The 18,227-nt window shown below is 42.1% G+C and overlaps 1 protein-coding gene and 1 non-coding gene across 2 annotated transcripts in view; both read right to left on the reverse strand.

Moving 5' to 3' along the window:
• The window catches only part of LOC106586656 (transmembrane protein FAM155A), a 281,768-nt gene that overhangs the window by 165,403 nt on the left and 98,138 nt on the right, over nucleotides 1-18,227 (reverse strand). The window lies entirely within an intron of this gene.
• Nucleotides 16,693-16,766, reverse strand: trnap-ugg (transfer RNA proline (anticodon UGG)). Its single transcript has one exon. It is a non-coding gene; the product is annotated as a tRNA-Pro (tRNA).

The raw sequence follows: 18,227 nt of genomic DNA on the forward strand, positions 1-18,227 counted from the left end.
AAAAGGCCAAGGGGGATGAATACTTTTGCAAAGCACTGTACTTACTATTAAACTCATCCACTGCACACTGCAAGAGGAGATGATGGAGAATCAATAAATCTTCTCCATTAAAAAATCCAGCACTGGACTCTGGACTCACTGGACTCACACCAGCTTGTTTCTACTTTGCGTCAAGGGCTAGGCTTTCGTATAATTTGTAGATCATTTAATAGCACATTAATATTACCGTCCTCAATCCATTTTCTGACTTCCATCTTGTGGTAACTTCGTAATACAAATATCTGCCCTACTTTTCTGTAATCATTTGCTGCATTTTGAACACAAACTGTGCAATAAACTTAAATTAACAAAAAGAAACCACATACATGTGTTTATTTGTATGAGTTTATTTCTTATAGATAAATGTTATAGCATTACAATTTATGGCATACACGTCTTCATATATAGCCCGTTTATCATTCATATTATCACAGGAATGTTTTTGTTGGGGATTTGACTGTTACACATGAACATCTGATACACTTCCTCTTGTTTGTTTTGATGATTTCAATTGAAAATATATAGACTTTATGGACTGGTATGAAGACCGACGCCCTTATGTGGTCGGGAGGGAGATGCAGGAATCTTCTCACAAAGCAAGTTCGGCTCCCAACTCATTGCAGGCCAGCTGCCAAGGTCAGAGTGCTTGCCGGGGACCCAAACACCGAGCCCAGATGTCTTTGTAGGAGACGAGGCATTTTCTCTGATGGTAAACGATATCCAGGTAAGATACGCTAAAATACATGTGACTATACATATGATGTGAAAATTATACCAATATAGACGTTGTAATTATATGCCTAACATAAAAGTGATCTGTCAGGAAGGGGGCATACAGTGCCTTCAGAAAGTTTCACACCCCTTGACATTTTCCACATTTTGTTATGTTACAGCCTGAATATAAAATAGATTAAATTGAGATTGTATGCCGACACACAATGCCCCATAATGTCAAAGTGGAATTGTGTTTTTAGAATTTTTTACAAATAAATAACAAATGACAAGCTGAGTCAATAAGTATTCAACCCCATTTTAATGCAAGCCTAAATAAGTTCAGGAGTAAACATTTGCTTAACGAGTCAAAGTTGTATGGACTCTGAGTTGAGCAGTCAATTTCAAATACAGATTCAACCACAAACACCAGGGAGGTTTTCCAATGCGGTGAATAGAAGGGCAACTATTGGCGGATGGGTAAAAACATGGGTAAAAACAAAAATAAAGCAGACATTGAATATCCCTTTGAGCATGGTGAAGTTATTAGTTACACTTTGGGTGGTGTATTAATACACCCAGTCACTACAAAGATACAGGCGTCCTTCTTAACTCAGTTGCCGGAAAGGAAGGTGTCATGTCCTGACCAGTATAAGGGGTTATTGGTTATTGTAGTTTGGTCAGGATGTAGCAGGGGTTATTTGTTTTATGTGGTTCAGGGTTTAATGGGATATGTATTTATGTAAAAGGGGTGTTTGATGTATGTGTTCTGGGGTTTTTTGGTAATGTTCTTGTTTTGTATTTCTATGGTTTTCTATGTTTTTTATTTCTTTGTTTGGCCTGGTATGGCTCTCAATCATCGTTGTTGCTGATTGAGAGTCATACTTAGGTAGCCCTGTTTCACCTGTCCCTTTGTGGGAAGGTGTTGTTGTACTGCTGTGTGTTAGCATGCAACACTGTTCGTTCGATCATTTTCTTGTTTTGTTTGTTACGTGTTCTAATAAAGGTAAGATGAGCACTCAACCCGCTGCGCCTTGGTCCATGACGTACGACGACCGTTACAGAAGGAAACCACTCGGGGATTTCACCATGAGGCCAATGGTGACTTTAAACAGGTGCAGACTTTAATGGCTGTGATAGGAGAAAAGTAAGGATGGATCAACAACATTGTAGTTACTCCACAATAATAACCTACATGACAGAGTGAAAAGAAGGTTGAAAATATTTTACGAAACATGCAACCTGTTTGCAATAAGGCACTAAAGAAACATGCAACCTGTTTGCAATAAGGCACTAAAGAAACATGCAACCTGTTTGCAATAAGGCACTAAAGAAACATGCAACCTGTTTGCAATAAGGCACTAAAGTAAAACTGCAAAAAATGTGGCAAAGAAATTATTTTTATGTCCTGAATACAAATCCAACATCACTGAGTACTTTCAAGCCTGGTGGTGGCTGCAGAACAATAACTTAAAACACAAGACCAAATATCAATGGAATTGTTTACAAAGATGACATTGAATGTTTCTGAGTGGTCTAGTTACAGTTTTGACTTAAATCGGCTTGAACATCTATGGCAAGACTTGAAAATAGCTGTCTAGCAATGATCAACAACCAAGTTGACAGAAGAATAAAGTGCAAAATGTGTACAATCCAGGTGTGCAAAGCTGTTAGAGACTTACCCAGAAAGTCTCACAGCTGTAAACGCTGCCAAAGGTGATTCTAACATGTATTGACTCAGGGGTGTGAATACTTACGTAAATTGAATATTTCTGTATTTCATTTTCAATAAATTTGCAAAACTATCTAAAAAATTGTTTTTACTTTGTCATTATGGGGTATTGTGTGAAGCTGGGTGAGAAAAAAATCTATTTAATTTTAAATAAATAACAAATTCAGGCTGTAACACAACAAAATGTGGAATAAGTCAAGGGGTATGAATAATTCCTGAAGGAACTGTTTGTCCAAAGCCTTGCCTACACGTTACGGTACGTTTGATAGCCTTCATATTTTTGTTCAATACTAATGGAAACGCTTCTTTTATTTAAAGATTCTTCTGGCCTTGATGACGCCAAGAAGATCTAGAACTACCGCTGCTCAAGAGCCAGAATAACTTCCGAGAACTGCTTTGGGATCCTTGCTGCAAGATTGAGGATGGTGGGACGAGCCCTTGAGGTTGCCCCAGAGAAAGCTGAGACCATTGTGGCCAAGGCCTGCATGGCCCTCTACAACTACTTTTGCACCACAGACACTGCAGCCACTGGCAACACAGAGTCATCAACACAGTACATCCACCCCACGTTTGTTGACCACTCCACACCCACTGGAAACCTGCGTCCAGTAGAGTCAGGTGGTACAAGGAGACACCAGTTTCCTGGATGCAAGAAATATGTCGACAGACAGGGCAACCAGAGTTGCTATAGACATGTGCAACAACCTCAAGGACTACTTCCTCACACCAGCTGGTCGAGTGTCTTTCCAGGGTGTTGCTATCTCACGTGGCACCCTACACTCATAGAAAAAAAGGTGCTATCTAGAACCTAAAATAGTTATTCGGCTGTCTCCATAGGATAACTCTTTTTTTGGTTCAAGGAAGAACCCTTTACACAGAGGGCTCCACATTGAACCCCAAAAAGTTCTACCTCGAACCAAAAAAGGTTCTACCTGGAACTAAAAAGGGTTATCCAATGGGTACAGCCGAAGAACCCTTTTGGACACCTTTTTTTTGTACAGTAAATGTGCGCACATATGTTCTCTTCATCTGGTTGAGGACTGTTTATATGTCATGTTGTGAGCTACACACTTGGTTTTGCTGTTTGGATGTAGCTTTTTTTCTTATTCACTCATCACAATAAAGACTACCATAATGACCATCACTCAGCTGTCTTCCTCTTCCGGCCAAAAGAACTGACTTCATAAACATCTCAATCTAATTAACACACACACACACACACCACAGTGTCTGTTTTCAGACGTTTGAACTAGCCCTGCTACTCATTATGATAACGCCACAGTGTCTGTTTTCAGACGTTTGAACTAGCCCTGCTACTCATTATGATAATGCCACAGTGTCTGTTTTCAGACGTTTGAACTAGCCCTGCTCTTCATTATGATATCGCCACAGTGTCTGTTTTCAGACGTTTGAACTAGCCCTGCTACTCATTATGATAACGCCACAGTGTCTGTTTTCAGACGTTTGAACTAGCCCTGCTACTCATTATGATAACGCCACAGTGTCTGTTTTCAGACGTTTGAACTAGCCCTGCTACTCATTATGATAACGCCACAGTGTCTGTTTTCAGACGTTTGAACTAGCCCTGCTACTCATTATGATAACGCCACAGTGTCTGTTTTCAGACGTTTGAACTAGCCCTGCTACTCATTATGATAACGCCACAGTGTCTGTTTTCAGACGTTTGAACTAGCCCTGCTACTCATTATGATAACGCCACAGTGTCTGTTTTCAGACGTTTGAACTAGCCCTGCTACTCATTATGATAACGCCACAGTGTCTGTTTTCAGACGTTTGAACTAGCCCTGCTACTCATTATGATAACGCCACAGTGTCTGTTTTCAGACGTTTGAACTAGCCCTGCTACTCATTATGATAACGCCACAGTGTCTGTTTTCAGACGTTTGAACTAGCCCTGCTACTCATTATGATAACGCCACAGTGTCTGTTTTCAGACGTTTGAACTAGCCCTGCTACTCATTATGATAACGCCACAGTGTCTGTTTTCAGACGTTTGAACTAGCCCTGCTACTCATTATGATAACGCCACAGTGTCTGTTTTCAGACGTTTGAACTAGCCCTGCTACTCATTATGATAATACCACGCACAATGTGTCCCATCCAGAAAAGAGCTGATTTCATTTTATAACTAGATCTGATACACATACGATCACAAACACACACTGTACGGAAGGTCTCGGCTGCATGACAAGACTGCATACCGTATCTTGCAACGTTTTACGTAAACACGAAGCCAATCCAGTCGTCGAACGACTGGTGGGACTCACACCCCGGCGGCTTCCCCACTCCTCTTCTCCTTTAGTCTATTCAGATTGCGAACATACCGAGTCCAATGTTTCTTTGATATTGGTATCAGTGTTCAAATGTCGCTTCTTCCAGCTGTTGGCTTTTGCGTGCTTTTCCGAAGACAACGACATGGAAAGGTTGTGGAGGTGCTCGTATTACCTCACCAGCTCACCCAGACTCTCCTCAAAACTGGACAGAAACAGACAGAATTGCTTGTAGCAAATCTCGAAATAAAAGCACAAAAAAGGAAGCTTTTGAGTAGAATAGCAAGTAGTAGCAGCAAAGTAGTGGTAAATCCCAAATTGTTTGTGCATTTATATCAGAACGGATACTGGAAAAGATGTGATGTAGACACACGGGTGGGACTTCCATTGCACAACTCACTCAAAACTGCCCTTCAGTCTTCGCGAGGACTGACACGTTGATTCGTCAGGTCTCACATTTCCAGGTAGAAAAAAACTATGACATTGCAAGACAGCGCTACTCTCCATAGGGTCCATTTTCGTGGTGTATAAATCGGCCTTTACACACTCCACACTGTGCCTCCACACTGATATCATTCCTTAAAATATTTTAAATGTAACTAAATGTATTTGGAAATGTAATCTACGTAATCTGCTAAGGTAATTATTTATCATGAGAGGGCCATAAACAATAACAAGTAATGCTGCATTCTCCAAGAAAGGTTAAAATCTCACCTTTCTGGTAAAAATAGTTACAAATTGCTGAGGTGTAGTCACTTTTGAGGACAGAGTAAATGTGAAACATTTTACATGATGTATTTCACATTGAACAAAACAGTATTAATAAGGCTTCAAATTACTTATTTATATGTTTCAAATACAGTATAATCAATTTATAAAACTAATAACGTGAGTATATTTTCTAATGGTCTCTCTTGATCAAAACATTTCCCCCAATCACTGTGAACGTCTCACAGAGCTCTAGCTTGGCTTCCTGAACTCGTTAGGAACTTGATCAAAACTTCTTCCCCCATCACTGTTGAACAATTGTGAAGTTTCCCTTTAACCTCGAGCTGCTCTGTGTGTGTGTGTGTGTGTGTGTGTGTGTGTGTGTGTGTGTGTGTGTGTGTGTGTGTGTGTGTGTGTGTGTGTGTGTGTGTGTGTGTGTGTGTGTGTGTGTGTGTGTGTGTGTGTGTGTGTGTGAGTGAGAGAGAGAGAGAGGGGGAGAGCAGGAAGAGGAGGGGTCCTCTCTCTCTATTTCCAGAATGCACAATGAAACGAGCGACAAGTATGGAATGGTAATGTGGATTCGGAACGTCGCCAGGAATCGTAAAACAGCCCGTAGAGTGGGGGACAGGGAAGGCTGGGGGACAGGGAAGGCTCAACCTTGAGCTTCTCTGTGTGTGTGTGTGTGTGTGTGTGTGTGTGTGTGTGTCTGTCTGTCTGTCTGTCTGTCTGTCTGTCTGTCTGTCTGTCTGTCTGTCTGTCTGTCTGTCTGTCTGTCTGTCTGTCTGTCTGTCTGTCTGTCTGTCTGTCTGTTTGTGTGTTTGTGCTTGTGTCTGTGTGTCTGTGTTTGATTGTGAGCTGTAAGGAAGGCTTGTGTGAGCATGTTGCGTGTGGTTAACAGTAACGTAATGTATGTGTGTGTGCGAGTGTATGTGTGTGGGTATACATCGTGTGATAATATTGTGTTCCCTCTGCACGGGTATCCAAAGAGCACACGCACACACACACACACACACACACACACACACACACACACACACACACACACACACACACACACACACACACACACACACACACACACACACACACACACACACACACACACACACACACACACACACACATAGTGGCTGAGTGAGGGAGACAGATGGTGACTCGTACTCCTCTTTTGCGCACCAACACTACATTTCCCAGGAGGCCTCTCATAAAGCCTGCTGTCAAAAGCAATGCCCTTCCTGTTTCTCTGTGATTGGAACACAGTCCCCAGGGAGGAGTCAGGGGTCAGGGCCCAGGATATAACCCGGAGCGACAGATCGTGATTGATCATTGGATAGAGATTAAAGACCCATTTAAACCGCTGTGATGAAGGGGGTCCAGGAGGGCAGAAGGGGGGCTCCTGAGGGTGTGCTGTTAAAGCCAGGTGATGGAAGGGTTATAATTTGATTACAATAACCAACATTCAACATACAGTTAATTACAATTAGAATAGATTTGGATTCAAATTACATTTGCATTGAAGTGAATACAATTTGAATGGGCTTCTGCACCCCCTCCATCCCCCTGTGTGACAGAGATGTAAAGCAGTTACAGCATCTCTCAGACGGAGGCTAGATGATTACATCAGGAGACAGCAGTGTATTGCTTGGTCCAGAACGACAGGGATAGATAGAATGATTTCCATTCAGGCTCAACGGAAGCATGGCAGCTGTCACTTATAATGGGTTGTGGAGAAGAATGATGAAGAATGGTGAAGAATGGTGAAGAATGGTGAAGAATGGTGAAGAATGGTGAAACAACCTTACAAACAAACACAATCCTGATTACACAAACTATTTTAATTGTAACTAACCCATATAACCATAATGTAATAAGTAACAATACAATTAGGCAAATTTTACCAGTCGCATTAGTAAAATATTGCTATTCGAATTTATTTGTTCACTGAATACCTTACAACATTTTTACCTACTGTCGACTGCAGATAAAGGAGCAGTCAGTAAGCAGCCAACCTTCATTTCATTTACATTTAAGTCATTTAGCAGACGCTCTTATCCAGAGCGACTTACAAATTGGTGCATTCACCTTATAATATCCAGTGGAACAACCACTTTACAATAGTGCATCTAAATCTTTTAAGGGGGGGGGTTAGAAGGATTACTTTATCCTATCCCAGGTATTCCTTAAAGAGGTGGGGTTTCAGGTGTCTCCGGAAGGTGGTGATTGACTCCGCTGTCCTGGCGTCGTGAGGGAGCTTGTTCCACCATTGGGGTGCCAGAGCAGCGAACAGTTTTGACTGGGCTGAGCGGGAACTGTGCTTCCTCAGAGGTAGGGAGGCGAGCAGGCCAGAGGTGGATGAACGCAGTGCCCTGCCTCCTGTATGTGTCTACCTGTTCAGTAGCTGAAGAACTCACTCCATGTCTGTTTTTACAGTACATTGTTCACGTTGAGCTATTTTCCTTTCGATTGCGCCGACAGGCCTGAAGAGAGCGAACAGGGCGGGATACATCGTACATCACTAGCGTAAATACACCCGTAACCACGGAAACCACAGAATAGTTATGCAGGCAGATGCAAGTGCAGGAGACAGGATCCCTTCAATGGAGCGTTGATCTGGGACGTTATGTGGACAAAGTGACACATGTCAATAGGGGACACATCACACGTGAATCCCTACTCTCTATGTAATGTGCTACTTTGGGCCAGAACCGTATTAAAAGACACAGGATTCTGAAGAGAAATAGTGCATTATATATAAATATATATTTTTCATATGTTTAAAAAAGACAAACTGTTTTAGTGCGGAAAACAACCAGGTTCTATATATATATATTTATAGTATAATAGGGTGTAATTTGAAACACATTCAGAGTATGGAAAATCATCCCTGAACTCCTCCCGACCTGAAATCACTAGTAGATAGTTCAGTGAAAGCCAACCATAACCAACCTTAACCAACCAACCAAATACTGGATTTCCCAGGCCCTTGACATGGATGGCAGTGAAGTCTCTACAGCCAACAGCCAATTGGATCTACAGCTCAGGCCCCTGCTTTAGTGTAAGACAGAATACAGCGTTCCCCAGTCAATGTGCTGAGTGACAATAACTGTGTATCTGAGATTGGCCTATTGCACTGGGACAACAGACAGGCAAACACAGGCCACTGCTTTGGTTATCTGTCATTGACAAATGACAGAGATACACATGAACAAATGATCAATAGTTTATCAGGCACAAGATAACACATTTCCTCTCTGTAACACAAACACACATCCACTCTCACTCTCACTCTCACTCTCACTCACACACACACACACACACACACACACACACACACACACACACACACACACACACACACACACACACACACACACACACACACACACACACACACACACACACACACACACACACACACACGCAGAGAGACACCCATGCACATACATATATGCACATAGGAAACAGGCACACACACACACATCCATGCACGTACACACACCGGAACACACACACACACCCTTGCACGTACACACACGGGAACACACACACACTCATGCACATACGCACACAGGAAGCACAGGCATGCGCCCGCAAGCACACACACACAGTTGAGTCCAACCCTGTCAGCAATGTCATCTTTCATTTATCTGCAATTGGTCTTATTTGTGCTGCAGTGAAGTTTAAAACGACCATGTACACACAGTGACCCTGGAGAAGCTACATAACATCTTGTGTCATACTCTCTCATCTATGTGTGTGACTGTGTGCGTGGCGTGCCTGCGTGTGTATCAGTGTGAGTTAGCATCTGTGTGTGTACTGTGTGTACGCACATGAAAAAATACTATAGTGTATACTATGGTAGGAATACTATCATATTCACTGTAGTGTTTTTGCTGACTTTACTGTAGTATTTACTGTAGTATTCTGTAGTATATTGTAGTATTTACAGTTTACTATAGTATAAATACTGTAGTAAAAAAATTGTAGTATATACCATAGTAATTACTGTGGGCTTTCGCAGACTGTTATATACTGTAGTATTTGCAGTAGTGTTTTTGGGGACATTACTGTTGTATTTACTAAAGTGTTTTATTATCTTTGACATAGAAGTGGGGGGCTTTCTCCTTGTGGAAACCTACAGTGAGGGAAAAAAGTATTTGATCCCCTGCTGATTTTGTACGTTTGCCCACTGACAAAGAAATTATCAGTCTATAATTTTAATGGTAGGTTTATTTGAACAGTGAGAGACAGAATAACAACAAAAATATCCAGAAAAACGCATGTCAAAAATGTTATAAATTGATTAGCATTTTAATGAGGGAAATAAGTATTTGACCCCCTCTCAATCAGAAAGATTTCTGGCTCCCAGGTGTCTTTTATACAGGTAACTAGCTGAGATTAGGAGCACACTCTTAAAGGGAGTGCTCCTAATCTCAGCTTGTTACCTGTATAAAAGACACCTGTCCACAGAAGCAATCAATCAATCAGATTCCAAACTCTCCACCATGGCCAAGACCAAAGAGCTCTCCAAGGATGTCAGGGACAAGATTGTAGACCTACACAAGGCTGGAATGGGCTACAAGACCATCGCCAAGGAGCTTGGTGAGAAGGTGACAACAGTTGGTGTGATTATTCGCAAATGGAAGAAACACAAAAGAACTGTCAATCTCCCTCGGCCTGGGGCTCCATGCAAGATCTCACCTCGTGGAGTTGCAATGATCATGAGAACGGTGAGGAATCAGCCCAGAACTACACGGAAGGATCTTGTCAATGATCTCAAGGCAGCTGGGACCATAGTCACCAAGAAAACAATTGGTAACACACTACGCCGTGAAGGACTGAAATCCTGCAGCGCCAGCAAGGTCCCCCTGCTCAAGAAAGCACATATACATGCCCGTCTGAAGTTTGCCAATGAACATCTGAATGATTCAGAGGACAACTGGGTGAAAGTGTTGTGGTCAGATGAGACCAAAATGGAGCTGTTTGGCATCAACTCAACTCGCCGTGTTTGGAGGAGGAGGAATGCTGCCTATGACCCCAAGAACACCACCCCCACCGTCAAACATGGAGGTGGAAACATTATGCTTTGGGGGTGTTTTTCTACTAAGGGGACAGGACAACTTCACCGCATCAAAGGGACGATGGACGGGGCCATGTACCGTCAAATCTTGGGTGAGAACCTCCTTCCCTCAGCCAGGCATTGAAAATGGGTCGTGGATGGCTACTCCAGTATGACAATGACCCAAAACACACGGCCAAGGCAACAAAGGAGTGGCTCAAGAAGAAGCACATTAAGGTCCTGGAGTGGCCTAGCCAGTCTCCAGACCTTAATCCCATAGAAAATCTGTGGAGGGAGCTGAACGTTCGAGTTGCCAAAACGTCAGCCTCGAAACCTTAATGACTTGGAGAAGATCTGCAAAAAGGAGTGGGACAAAATCCCTCCTGAGATGTGTGCAAACCTGGTGGGCAACTACAAGAAACGTCTGACCTCTGTGATTGCCAACAAGGGTTTTGCCACCAAGTACTAAGTCATGTTTTGCAGAGGGGTCAAATACTTATTTCCCTCATTAAAATGCAAATCAATTTATAACATTTTTGACATGCGTTTTTCTGAATTTTTTTGTTGTTTTCTGTCTCTCACTGTTCAAATAAACCTACCATTAAAATTATAGACTGATAATTTCTTTGTCAGTGGGCAAACGTACAAAATCAGCAGGGGATCAAATACTTTTTCCCTCACTGTACTGGAAAAAATATTAAAGGAGCACATTTTCCAGAACTTGTCGGTAGGTAGGTAGGACTGGGTTCAGAACTTCTGCTCTTTTCTATAACCTATAGGGAACACAATATATGGTCTATACTTGGCATGTAGGTATCTCAGTTACGGATGAAACAAATTGGGATATGGTGGAGGGGAATGGGCAGAGTATATACCAATTAAATACTGTAGTATTAACTATATATCTTTTAAATATATTTTTGTGGACTGTAGTGATTTTGTGGGCTAATTCTGTAGTATTTACTACAGTGTTTTTTGTGTGGATGATACTTTAGTATTTACTGTACTATTGTACAATATACTACAACATTCCATACTAAGTACTACACATGATCAAGGGATACTACAATGTGGAGTATAGCCTTCTTCAGTATACAGCAGTTTACTACAGAATTCTAGAGTAAGTACTTTTTACATGACTTGTTGACTTGTTGCAGATAAAAGGTTGTGCGTGATGATGTAGTGCACATAAAATTACCTTTTGCGGTTAAATTCCATTGTACCGAATAAATAGACTGAGACTGTTGGCTAGAGCACACGTATAGCCTAGAGATGATGAGATTATTATGGCCAAAAGAGCAAGATTCTTTTTATTTGTCATGTCACCAGAATATCTCCCTCAATATTTATTGGAAAACAGCAGCAAGCTCATCACCTTGCACTTTCACCACACTGTAAAGTTCACTTATTTCATTTGTAGCCTAATAAACTTCATAGTTTCCCGACTCGTAGTGGGAGGACCACACAACAAACCATCCCAAGACTCAATGTTTCCATTCTTTTTTTTACTCAACATTACTTTACTTGCATAAAAAGGTTAGATGGAAACTTGGTTTGTGTTGTACAATATTCACCCTCACTGCTGGAGGCTTTGAGACGGAGAGTAACCTAGTCATACCACCATGTTGCCATGGCTACAACAGCACCAGTGGAATATGTTTTGGCTGGAGGTCAGCATTAGAGGTCATAGGTTAAAGCGTAAACATAAGATGACCTCAAAAAGATGACAGTGTATGCTTCAGTGTATTAAAATAAATAACAACAACAACAAAGGAACATCTGGTAAAAAGACTGTTGTCCTACCTGTGAGATTTACAGTAACACACACACACAGAAACACAGACACACATTTTAAATACTTTATTTTAATCCACAATTCCCATTACATTTAATAAGGATTCAAACATAGCAACGGTATTTGTATGCATAGACATCATCTCCAAACAGCTAAGCTTCCCATAACAGCTGAAACAAAGCACTACCTAGCCAGTTGCATTGCTTTAGTCTTAGGCAGGCCAGCATTGTGGAGGCCACATACCTATGCACGTGGCCGAGACCGCCAAACATCAGTGCTACTAACTTGCACCTATATCCGAGGGTGTCCAAGCGTGATACGAGGGGCTGGAATTTAATAAGCTTGGCAGCAAAGGCCTGCACCATGTAACAAACTAATGAGCAGCCCTCTTCCAAAATCAGCACCTCCCTCTGCTCCCCCCCCCACAACAACAACAATATCTGCCGTATTTGGTACACAGGAAAACACACAACACACCACGCACACACACACACACACACACACACACAGACACTTCACCACACACACACCACACACACGCACACACTACACCACACACACACACACACACACACACACACACACACACACACACACACACACACACACACACACACACACACACACACACACACACACACACACACACACAGACACACACACACACACACACACACACACACACACACACACACACACACACACACACACACACACACACACACACACACACGCATACACCACACACATACCTCACACACACACAAACACACATACCTCACACACACACAGACACACACACACCACAGACACACACACATTAGATTCATGGAGGGTAAAGCCTGGCGAGTCAAGCCCAGACAGTGTCCATGGTGTGTGTTTATAGGTCCCTCCAGACTTCTAAATCAGTCCAGAGTGGATCAGGAAGTGATGGCCATAGAGGCAGGAGGAGTTGGAGGGGTCTGATTTACTGTCTCTCAGCCTAAAGCTTTAAACACACCCCACCATCACGATCACACATGCTAGTGTCACACTCACACACTCCCTTTCTCTCTCTAACCGTGTGTTCCTACGGTCGATACATATACAGCTGGGTCCTACATGCCCTGCGGTCGGTCAAGCCCATGAAAAGAGATTCAGCCAATCAGTCATAGTCTGTACAGCAGAACAGAGAATGAAAGGGAAAGGAAAAGGGGGATACCTAGTCAGTTGTATAACTGAATGCATTCAACTGCAATGTGTCTTCTGCATTTAACCCAAGCCCTCTAAATCAGGTTAAGGGAGAGAGCAAAGACACAGTTACAGAATGGCTCCCTTTGTATTTCTAACAATCAGCTGTTTTGGGGTTAAGCATCTGTAAGGTGTTACTGTATATGATCCCTGTGGTGTGTTTTGTGTTTAGAGTTTTGAGAACCTGAGATGTAGTTTCAGCAAATGTGTGTTGACAATTAGGTAAAAAATATAGAGACATAGAGATAGGTCTGAGAGTAAGAGAGATGTAGAGTTGGAGGTGACAGCCGACTGGTGCATTGCAGGTGTGAGAGAGAGAGAGAGAGTCAGGCCCCTGCTGTGCTCTGCTGTAAGGCAACATCAATCCAGACCCCAGTTACCTGCCATCTCTGCCTCATGTCTCCACAGAGAGATGGGAAAGAGTTGGAGTATGCTACAGTGTCTCCCCTGCAGTACAAATGCATGCAACAAGATCAACCAAAGGGTATTTATACTCATACTTTTAATGCTATTACTGCAATGAATCACATTTACTTGCTCCAGTATGGAGCAATGCTTCTTGCACCAAGTCCTTGGTTAGAGGAAGTGTCCGAGCCCACCCCATAAGCAAGCCCATAAGGAAAGGAGAGAGGAGGGAGTGGAGTTGTTGTGTTGATATCTGTTGTCCTGATGAGGACCTGCAGGTACACAGGAGGAAATACAAGGGACAACATGACACTGGACACATGGTAGCCTAGCAGTTAAGAGCATTGGTCCAGTAACCGAAAGGTCACCAGTTCAAATCCCCAAGGCGCAACCTTAATTGCTCCTGTCAGCCGCTCTGGATAAGAGTGTCTGCTAAATGATGTCAATGTAAGAATTACTGCATACTCCAAGAATTGTTTAAATCTCAAAGAATAACTCTGTACTCCAATAATTAATCCATACCTGGTGGAGTTCTGATCAGTGCAAAAATGAATAATATCAAGATAATTATTGAGTGATTATCATAAAGACTATGATAATTGCAATAATCAGGGTAGCACTTCTGTTCAAATAGCTAACACCTATTTCTTTCCATTGTGCCAATATCATAAACTCCCTCAAAGTCACTGTAGCATTTAAGCAACTTCCAAAAAGCAATGGACAAAGTGTAAAGTTGAAATTTAAATTGGGGACAGAATTCCACTTATTCTCTCAGGTTCATCTAAATGAAACCCCACTATTGTTCAAGTTCATGCAGAAATGCAAGGATCTATGTAAAGTTTGATTTTAAGTCTTTGTATGTTTATTGAATAGAGAAATGGAGGAAACAGAGTGCTAAAAGAGCAGTAGATTCCAACCCATGCTGGCAGCAGCGTAGACCGCCCCAGAGCACAGGGTCTATGTAAAGTTGGCTGAACTTTTAGGTGTTGGTGTCTTTGCTTTATTACCTTTATTTAACTAGGCAAATCATTTAAGAACAAATTATTATTTACAATGACGGCCTACTTGTAAAGCACCCCGCCCAAACCTTCCCCTAACCCGGACGACGCTGGGCCAATTGTGCCCAGCACCTATATGACTCCCGATCACAGCCGGTTGTGATACAGCCCGGGATCGAACCTCGGGAGCTGTCTCCTTCCTCTGTGTTGTGTGTTTGGTTTGGTTTGCCTCCTATTAAGACTGTTGACAGACTCGCAGCCCACTGTGTTCAACATTGTTCCACGTCATTTCAATGAAATCTCATTGAACAAACATGGAATAGACGTTGAATTTACATCTGTGCCCAGTTGGTGGATGTTTCATTCAGAGGAGGTACACTGAGCCTGGGTGTCCAATAAATGTGTTTTCTTCATTTTTAATCTCGCTCGCTCTCTCTTTCTCTCTCTCAATTCAGTGGGGCTTTGTTTGCTTGGGAAACATGTGCTTGCATTGTCAAAGCAAGTGAAATACACAATAAACAAATGTGAGAAGACACAATACATCATCTTTTTTTATGAACAGTAAACATTGCACTCACAAAGGTTTCAAAATGATAAAGACATTTCATTATATTATCAGCTACAGTATGTACAGGGTTTAACAATATGCAAATAGTTGTAGTATTAATAGTAGGGGAAGGTAAATAAACAGATAAACATCGGTGGTATTTACTATTATGTTTGCCTTCCATTCGTTGCTGTTTTCCTGTGGCAATGGCCCACAAATCTTGCTGATGTGATTGCACAATGCAGCATTTCGCCTAACACATATGGAAGTTTATCAATGTTTGAATTCTTTTCTAATTATTTGTGGGTCTGTGTGATCTGTGGGAAATATGTACTGTATATATATACAGTGGGGAGAACAAGTATTTGACACACTGCCGATTTTGCAGGTTTTCCTACTTACAAAGCATGTAGAGGTCTGTAATTTTCATAGGTACATCATAGGCACACTTCAACTGTGAGAGACGGAATCTAAAACAAAAATCCAGAAAATCACATTGTATGATTTTTAATTAATTAATTAGCATTTTATTGCATGACATAAGTATTTGATCACCTACCAACCAGTAAGAATTCCGGCTCTCACAGACCTGTTAGTTTTTCTTTAAGAAGCCCTCCTGTTCTCCACTCATTATGTGTATTAACTGCACCTGTTTGAACTCGTTACCTGAAAAAAGACAACTGTCCACACACTCAATCAAACAGACTCCAACCTCTCCACAATGGCCAAGACCAGAGAGCTGTGTAAAGACATCAGGGATAAAATTGTAGACCTGCACAAGGCTGGGATGGGCTACAGGACAATAGGCAAGCAGCTTGGTGAGAAGGCAACAACTGTTGCCGCAATTATTAGAAAATGGAAGAAGTTCAAGATGACGGTCAATCACCCTCGGTCTGGGGCTCCATGCAAGATCTCACCTCGTGGGGCATCAATGATCATGAGGAAGGTGAGGGATCAGCCCAGACCTACACGGCAGGACCTGGTCAATGACCTGAAGAGAGCTGGGACCACAGTCTCAAAGAAAACCATTAGTAACACACTACGCCGTCATGGATTAAAATCCTGCAGCGCAGGCAAGGTCCCCTGCTCAAGCCAGCGCATGTCCACGCCCGTCAGAAGTTTGCCAATGACCATTTACATTTTAGTCATTTAGCAGACACTCTTATCCAGAGCAACTGGTCCCCCGTGGGAATCGAACCCACAACCCTGGCATTCCAAACACCATGCTCTACCAACTGAGCCACACAGGACATCTGGATGATCCAGAGGAGGAATGGGAGAAGGTCATGTGGTCTGATGAGACAAAACTATAGATTTTTGGTCTAAACTCCACTCGCCGTGTTTGGAGGAAGAAGAAGGATGAGTACAACCCCAAGAACACCATCCCAACCGTGAAGCATGGAGGTGGAAACATCATTCTTTGGGGATGCTTTTCTGCAAAGGGGACAGGACGACTGCACCGTATTTAGGGGAGGATGGATGGGCCATGTATCGCGAGATCTTGGCCAACAACCTCCTTCCCTCAGTAAGAGCATTGAAGATGGGTCGTGGCTGGGTCTTCCAGCATGACAACGACCCGAAACACACAGCCAGGGCAACTAAGGAGTGGCTCCGTAAGAAGCATCTCAAGGTCCTGGAGTGGCCTAGCCAGTCTCCAGACCTGAACCCAATAGAAAATCTTTGGAGGGAGCTGAAAGTCCGTATTGCCCAGCGACAGCCCCGAAACCTGAAGGATCTGGAGAAGGTCTGTATAGAGGAGTGGGCCAAAATCCCTGCTGCAGTGTGTGCAAACCTGGTCAAGAACTACAGGAAACGTAAGATCTCTGTAATTGCAAACAAAGGTTTCTGTACCAAATATTAAGTTCTGCTTTTCTGATGTATCAAATACTTATGTCATGCAATAAAATGCAAATTAATTACTTAAAAATCATACAATGTGATTTTCTGGATTTTTGTTTTAGATTCCGTCTCTCAGAGTTGAAGTGTACCTATGATAAAAATTACAGACCTCTACATGCTTTGTAAGTAGGAAAACCTGCAAAATCGGCAGTGAATCAAATACTTGTTCTCCCCACTGTGTATATATATATATATATATATATATATATATATATATATATATATACAGTTGAAGTCGGATGTTTACATACACCTTAGCCAAATACACTTAAACTCAGTTTTTCACAGTTCCTGACAATTAATCAAATAAAAAAATACCTGTTTTAGGTCAGTTAAGATCACCACTTTATTTTAAGAATGTGAAATGTCAGAATAATAGTAGAGAGAATGATTTATTTCAGCTTTTATTTATTTCATCACATTCCCAGTGGGTCAGAAGTTTACATACACTCAATTAGCATTTGGTAGCATTGCCTTTAAATTGTTTAACTTGGGTCAAATGTGTCAGATAGCCTTCCACAAGCTTCCCAAAATAAGTTGGATGAATGTTGGCCCATTCCTCCTGACAGAGCTGGTGTAAATGAGTCAGGTTTGTAGGCCTCCTTGCTCGCACACACTTTTTCACTTCTGCCCACACATTTTCTGTAGGATTTAGGTCAGGGCTTTGTAATGGCCACTCCAATACCTTGACTTAGTTGTCCTTAAGCCATTTTGCCACAACTTTGTAAGTATGCTTGGGGTCATTGTCCATTTGGAAGACCCATTTGCGACTAAGCTTTAACTTCCTGACTGATGTCTTGAGATGTTACTTCA

The sequence above is a fragment of the Salmo salar genome, chromosome ssa25 (genome assembly GCF_905237065.1).
Source record: "Salmo salar chromosome ssa25, Ssal_v3.1, whole genome shotgun sequence".
NCBI lineage: Eukaryota > Metazoa > Chordata > Actinopteri > Salmoniformes > Salmonidae > Salmo > Salmo salar.